The sequence below is a fragment of the Dasypus novemcinctus genome, chromosome X (assembly GCF_030445035.2).
Source record: "Dasypus novemcinctus isolate mDasNov1 chromosome X, mDasNov1.1.hap2, whole genome shotgun sequence".
In the NCBI taxonomy this organism is placed as follows: Eukaryota; Metazoa; Chordata; class Mammalia; order Cingulata; family Dasypodidae; genus Dasypus; species Dasypus novemcinctus.
Genome location: NC_080704.1, coordinates 152,986,717 through 152,994,411, shown reverse-complemented (window position 1 = coordinate 152,994,411; position 7,695 = coordinate 152,986,717).

Genomic DNA, 7,695 nt, shown 5'->3' with positions numbered 1-7,695 from the left:
TATATTCTGTATCTAACAGTTTCAATCTCTGTATCTTTAGGTGTCCAGATCTCTTTTGTATTTTCTGGTTGACCCTCCCTTATAGTGGCATGATTCTTATGTGATTTTAATTATGTGTTCACTGCTTGATCTTAAACTCTGGGAGTCCAGTAGGTCTAAATTTGGGCAGCTTTTCTCCAGAAGGGATTTGCTTCTCCTTCTTAAAATGGTCATGGGGTACCAATCTCTCAGAGCACTTGAACCCAGTGGGTCTCAGCTTAGTTGAAGAGTTTAGGCTCAATATCTCTACTTGTACTGACCCTAGGCTTTATTTTATTTTGTTTTTTAAAGTTAATAGATCACACAAAATGTTACATTAAAAAACATAAGAGGTTCCCATATGCCCCACTCACCACTACCCACCTTATCATTTTTTAATTGTATTTTTTAAGATACATAGATCACAAAAAAATGTTACATTAAAAAACATAAGGGGAAACGGACTTGGCCCAGTGGTTAGGGTGTCCGTCTACCACATGGAAGGTCCGCGGTTCAAACCCCGGGCCTCCTTGACCGTGAGGAGCTGGCCCATGCACAGTGCTGATGCGCGCAAGGAATGCCGCACCATGCAGGGGTGTCTCCCGCGTAGGGGAGCCCCACACGCAAGGAGTGCGCCTGTAAGGAGAGCCGCCCAGCGCGAAAGAAAGTGCAGCCTGCCCAGGAATGGCGCCGCCCACACTTCTTGTGCCGCTGAGGACAACAGAAGCGGACAAAGAAACAAGACGCAGCAAATAGACACAGAGAACAGACAACTGGGGGAGGGGGAGGGGAATTAAATAAATGAAATAAATCCTTAAAAAAAAAACATGTGAATAAAAGAGACAGCTTAGACCAGCAGAATATCTCAGCCTACATATAATATCAGGTGTTAAAAACTGCTTTTTGACCTTGAACAAAGGGGGAGGAAAGGAAAGGGCAAATGAGTTCATATGGCTATGAGTCTTCAAAAAAAAAAAGAGTGGGAGGTCATCAGAGGGATCGTGCTTACGCACACCTCAGCAGGGTCCCAGGAACAGCCAAAGTAGATACTACCCCATGTACTGGTTCTCCTGAGGACTACAGAGACCCACAGCTTCTATGGTCATGGCAGATGGCTCTGGAGTTCAGTGCTATGTCAGTTGATCCTACTTTAGAGTTTGTGTTCCTGAGTGTGATGCAGTTGCACTCAGATATGACCTTTCTACACATGCCTCTTCTGTCACTCCTACTGGACCTGAATCTCTGGACTGTCCATGTGACAGCCTGAGCCTCAGCAGACTTGCAACTCCTAATCTCTGGATTATTGGTTTTACCCCAGCCAGTTAAAGGGAGGTGAAGGTCAATCACCACACCAGGGAGCCAAAAGTGCCTACAACTGCAAGCAGGAGAATTGCATCCATCATCCATGTGGAATCTAAGCCACTTCTCGATATAGAGGTGGAGTGGACATCAGCATCCCAGGGTCCACAGGATAGAGGAATAGAGTATGGATTAGAATGGACTTACCTATATTCTACTATGGAACTATTGTGATTAGTAATGGAAGAAATTGTAGCATTGATGTGGAGAAAGTGGCCACGGTAGCTGCTGCTAGGGAGAGGAAAGAAGAGATACGATATGGGGGCATTTTCAGGACTTGGAGTTGTCCTGGATGGTACTGCAGGGACAGATGCTGGACGTTGTATGTCTTGCCATGGCCCACTGGGTGGACTGGGGAAGAGTGTAAACTACAACATTAACCATTATCCATTTGATGCAGCAGTGTTCCAAAATGTATTCACCAAATGCAATGAATGTCCCATGATGATGAAAGAGGATGTTGATGTGGGAAGAGTGAGGTGAGGGGGTGGGGGATATATTAGGACCTCTTATATTTCTTTAATGTAACATTTTTAAAAATAGAGAGGAAAAAAAAAGAGGTTCCCCATATACCCCACTCTCCACCCCCTCCCCATAAATTTCTTATTGTATTTTTTTGAAGATACATAGATCACAAAAAATGTTACATTAAAAAATATGAGGTTCCCATATACCTCTCACCCCCCCACCCCACTCCTCCCATATCAACAACCTCTTTCATACAAGATTGTTCAAGGAAATCAAAGAAGACCTAAATAAATGGAAGAATATTCCCTGTTCATGGATAGGAAGACTGAATATTATTAAGATGTCTATCCTACCAAAACTGATCTACACATTCAATGCAATCCCAATAAAAATCAACACAGCCTTCTTTAAGGAACTAGAAAAACTAACTATGAAATTTATTTGGAATAGAAAGAGGTCGCGAATAGCCAAAGACATATTGAAAAAGAAAAACGAAATAGGAGAAATCACACTTCCTGACTTCAAAACATACTACAAAGCTACAGTAGTGAAAACAGCATGGTACTGGCATAAGGAGAGACACACAGACCAATGGAATCGAATTGAAAGTTCAGATATAGAACCTCATGTATATAGCCATATAATATTCGATAAAGCCACCAAACCCTCTCAACTGGGAGAGAATGGCCTATTCAACAAATGGTGCCTGGAGAACTGGATAGCCGTATGTAGAAGAATGAAAGAGGATTACCATCTCACACCTTATACAAAGATCAACTCAAGATGGATCAAAGACCTAAATATAAGAGCCAAGACCATAAAGACCTTAGAAAGCAGTGTAGGGAAACATCTACAGGACCTTGTAATAGGAAATGGCTTCATGAATATCACACCAAAAGTATGAGCAGCAAAAGAACAAATAGATAAATGGGACTACCTCAAAATTAAAGCCTTCTGCACCTCAAAGGAGTTTGTCAAGAAAGTAAAAAGGGAACCCACACAATGGGAGAAAATATTTGGCAACCATATATCTGATAAGAGACTTATAACTTGCATATATAAAGAACTCATATATCTCGAAAACAAAAAGATAAACAACCCATTTAAAAAATGGGAAAAAGATTTAAACAGACACTTCTCCAAAGAAGAAATACAAATGGCTAAAAAGCACATGAAAAAATGCTCCAAATCTCTAGCTATCAGGGAAATGCAAATCAAAACTACAATGAGATACCATCTTACTCCCATAAGATTGGCAGCCATGAAAAAAACAGTAGAATACAAATGCTGGAGAGGATGTGAAGAAAGGGGAACACTCATCCATTGCTGGTGGGAATGCAGAAGGATCCAACCATTCTGTAGGACAGTTTGGCGGTTTCTCAAAAAATTATCCATAGATTTGCCATATGACCCAGCAATACCACTGCTGGGTATATACCCATCAGATCTGAAAACAAGGACACAAACCGATATATGTACACCAATGTTCATAGCAGCATTGTTCACTATCGCCAAAAGTTGGAATCAATCCAAATGTCCATCCGCAGATGAGTGGATCAATAAAATGTGGTATATACACACAATGGAATACTACTCAGCTGTAAGAACCAATACACTACAATCGCACGTGATAACATGGATGAACCTTGAGAATCTTATGTTGAGTGAAGCAACCCAGGCATTGAAGGACAAATACTATATGATCTCAATGATTTGAAATAAGTTAACTGCCTCAGAGAGCTAGAGTCTGGAAAAGTGGCTTACAGGAAATCGGGGGGTGGAGGAAGGATGTGAGTTAATGTCTGCAGGGGTGGAATCCGTGATGAGCTGGCGGTAAGTATGAGCACAAAGAAGGGACAAAATGGGGGCAAGGGGTTACCTTCAGGTGGGGTTTTCTGGGTTTGAGGGGGGCTGGGGATGGGAAGAGGGGTAATATGGTCCAAGAAATAGGTGGGAGGGAGGGGCAACATACGAACATGGGAGAGTGTCAGAAGTTCGTTGAGAACTAAATGTTGAGTAAAACATATCAAAGTATAAGTAGGAGGGTTACCTGGTTAGGACGCTCAGGGGGTATGGTCTGATGCGGGACAGACTCCGGAGGGAATAGCTGAAGGCTCATTTTGCCAAGGTGGGTTCTACCATTGGGTGGGGTGGACCCATATCCTGGGGAAGACTAATGCCGTCGAATAGAGAGAACTGTATCTCTCGTGAGAAAGGACGGCTCCCAGGGCATTAGATTGGCAGGCGTTGTGGGCCCTAAGGGGAGGGGAAAATGGATGTGCAATGGATGGAACAAAGGTAAATAAGGGGGCAAAAGAGGAGTTATGTGAGAGTACACGAGGATGAATATAAAACAGCTAATATTACACCAAAAACATATAGGAGACGACAAACTAATAATGAAAACCATAAGACAAAACATAGGATAACTAAAAAATTTAGAAAACTGTACAACCTAAAGTATGGACCACATAGTAAGCACAAATGTCACCTTGTTTGAAAACTATAGTTTCGGAATCTGTACATCAGTTTCAGGAAATATGATATGAATAAGTTAAAAGATTATTGCTGTGGAAGGGAAAAGGTTTTATGGTGGATCTGGGGAAATACTGTATATTGTATATATGAATTTCGGTGATCTAAGACTCTTCTGAAGCTGACATTATGTTGGGATTCACTTTACGGGAAGTTTTGGATCGCAGAGTGGTTCAACAATGGCAGCGGAGGAATACTGATATGGGATGTTATTGACAGGATATATATGGCTGACAGGGAGTTATACAGGGCATATGCCCAGGGTATATGGTAATGTCTATATATACTCATAGTGGAAACAATTAAAAACAACAGCTGGGGGGGGGTACTGGGCTCCTGGCCGGGGGGTCACTGTTGTGGGCCCTGGGAGAGCAGCGGCAATCCTCCAGGTGCAACGGCAAGAACCAGGAAGGAAGGAGGGCCCAACAGTGGGCTCTTGATACTAATGCCTACACTTTTGAGCCTATACACCTGCAATAAGAACAAGGCCTAGAGTAGCATTGTGCCTGGGGGTTTCCTCCTGACAGCCTTCATGTTACTCAAATGTGGCCACTCTCACAGCCAAACTCAGCGTGTAGATGCGATGCATTCCCCACAGCGTGGGACACGACACCCGGGGATGAGCCTCCCTGGCACCGAGGGATCACTACCACATACCAGCTGAAGAAGCAACTAGAAAATGACCTTGAATTAAAGATTCAATGCGGAACAGCAGAATATACCTGTCTACATATAATAACATGACTTCGGGAAGCGGTGTGACCTAATGTAAGGGGGAAATGGAAAGGAGAAATGAGATTATAAGGCTGTGAGTCTCTAAAAAAGAGTCTGGAGGTTGTCAGAAGGAATACCCTTATGTACAACTGAACAGAGTCTAAGAGACAGATAAGGTAGATACAATCCCAGGTATTGGTTCTTTTGAGGGATAAAGAGACCCACGGGTTCTATGGTCATGGCAGAAGGGGTTCACTGCCATGACAGATGGCCCTTCTTTGGAGCTGGTGTTTCTGCATGATGGAATTGGACTCAGAGGGGATCTCTTTTCACAAGACTTGCATGCTACTTTATTGGAATTGTAGTTGGTGCTGGGTTTAAGATATATGTAGGGGATTTGAATCTCTGGACTGATAATATGACACCCAGGCCCAGAGCCTCAACAGACTTCAGCTCCTACACTTTGATTTATTGGACTTACTCCACTCAGCTAACATGGAGTTGAAGAATGTCAACCACCACAACATGGAGCCTAGAGTGTCTACAACTAGAAGCGGGAGGAGTGCATCCAGTACCCATGTGGAATCCAAGCCCTCACTTGACATAGGTGTGCAATGGACACAACCAATCCAATGTCCACAGAGAAAATGTGGAATGGGTGTGGGAACGGTAGCCATGGGGGCTGCTGGGTGTGGGGAACGGGAGGAAGAGATGAGATGTGGAGGCGTTTTCGGGACGTGGAGTTGTCCTGGATAGTGCTTCACGGACAATTACGGGACACTGTAGATCCCCCCAGGGCCCACTGGATGGAACGTGAGAGAGTCTGGGCTATGATGTGGACCATTGACTATGGGGTGCAGTGATGCTCAGAGATGAACTTACCAGGTGCAATGGATGTGTCATGATGATGGGAGAGAGTGTTGCTGTGGGGGGAGTGGGGGGCAGGGGCGGTGGGGTTGAATGGGATCTCATTTTTTTTTAATGTAATTAAAATAATAATAATAATAATAATAAAACAACCTCTTTCATCATTGTGGCACATTCATTGTATTTGGTGAATACATTTTGGAGTGCTGCTGCACCACATGGGTAATAGTTTACCCTGTAGTTCACACTCTCCCAGTACATTCAGTGGGCTATGGCAAGATATATAAAGTCCAGCATTTGACCCTGCAATATAATTTAGGACAGCTCAAAGTTCCAAAAATGCCCCCACATCACATCTCTTCTTCCCTCTCCCTGCCCTCAGCAACTACCATGGCAATTTTCTCCACATCAATGCTACAACTTCTTCCATTACTAGTCACAATAGTTCTATAGTAGAATACCAGTAAGTCCATCTAATCCATATTTTATTCCTTCATCCTGTGGACCCTGGGATGGTGATGTCCACTCCACCTCTATATCAAGAGGGGGCTTAGATTCCACATGGATGATGGATGCAGTTCTCGTGCTTGCAGTTGTAGGCACTCTCGGTTCCCTGGCATGGTGGTTGACCATCTTCACCTCACTGTTAACTGAACTAGACCTAGATCTGCAGGGTGCCTAAGAGTTATCTCCTGAGAGCCTCCATGTTGCTGAGATGTGGCCACTCTCTAAGCCAAACTCAGCATATAAATGTATTACCTTCCCCCGAGTGTGGGACATGACTCCCGGGGATGTTCCTCCCTGGCACCGAGGGATTACTGCCAATCACTAACAGGTGATGCAACTAGAAAGAGACTTTGAATAAATGGGTCAACTCAGACCAGCAGAATATCTCAGTCTACATGTAGGATCATGTGTTAAAATTGTTTTTTGACCTTGAATAAAAGGGGGAAATGGCAAGGACAAATGAGTTTATATGGCTAAGAGTCTTCAAAAAAGAGTTGGGAGGTCATCAGAGGGGTCACACTTATGCACACCAGCAGGACCCCAGAGACAGCCAACGTAGCCACAACCCCAGGTACTGATTCTCCTGAGGGCTACAGAGACCCACAGCTTCTATGGTTATGGCAGATGGCTCTGGAGTTCTGTGCCTTGTCAGTGGGCCCTACTTTGGAGCTTGTGTTCCTGAGTGTGATAGAGTTGGACTCAGATGTGACCTTTCCACACATGCCTCTTCTGTCATGTTTACTGAACCTGTGGTTGGCACTAGGGTTGGTATATACTCAGGAGACTTGAATCTCTGGACTGTCCATGTGTCTGTTGGGCCCTGAGCCTTAGCGGAGTTGCAACTCAAAGGCTTTATTATCATTTTTTTGTCTTTATTTATTTTTTTAATGTTACATATAAAAAATATGAAGTCCCCATATACCTTCACCTCCCTGACCCCACTCCTCCCATAACAACAGCCTCCTCCATCATCATGGGACATTCATTGCACTTGGTGAATACATCTCTGAGCACTGCTGCACCACATGGTAAAAGGTCCACATTATAGTTTACACTCTCCCCCAGTGGGACATGGGAGGACATACAGTGTCCAGTAACTGTCCCTGCAGTACCACCCAGGACAACTCCAAGCCCTGAAAATGGCCCCACATCACATCTCTTCTTCCCACTCCCTAACCTCAGCAGCTACCATGGCCACTTTCTCCATATCAATGCTACATTTTCTTT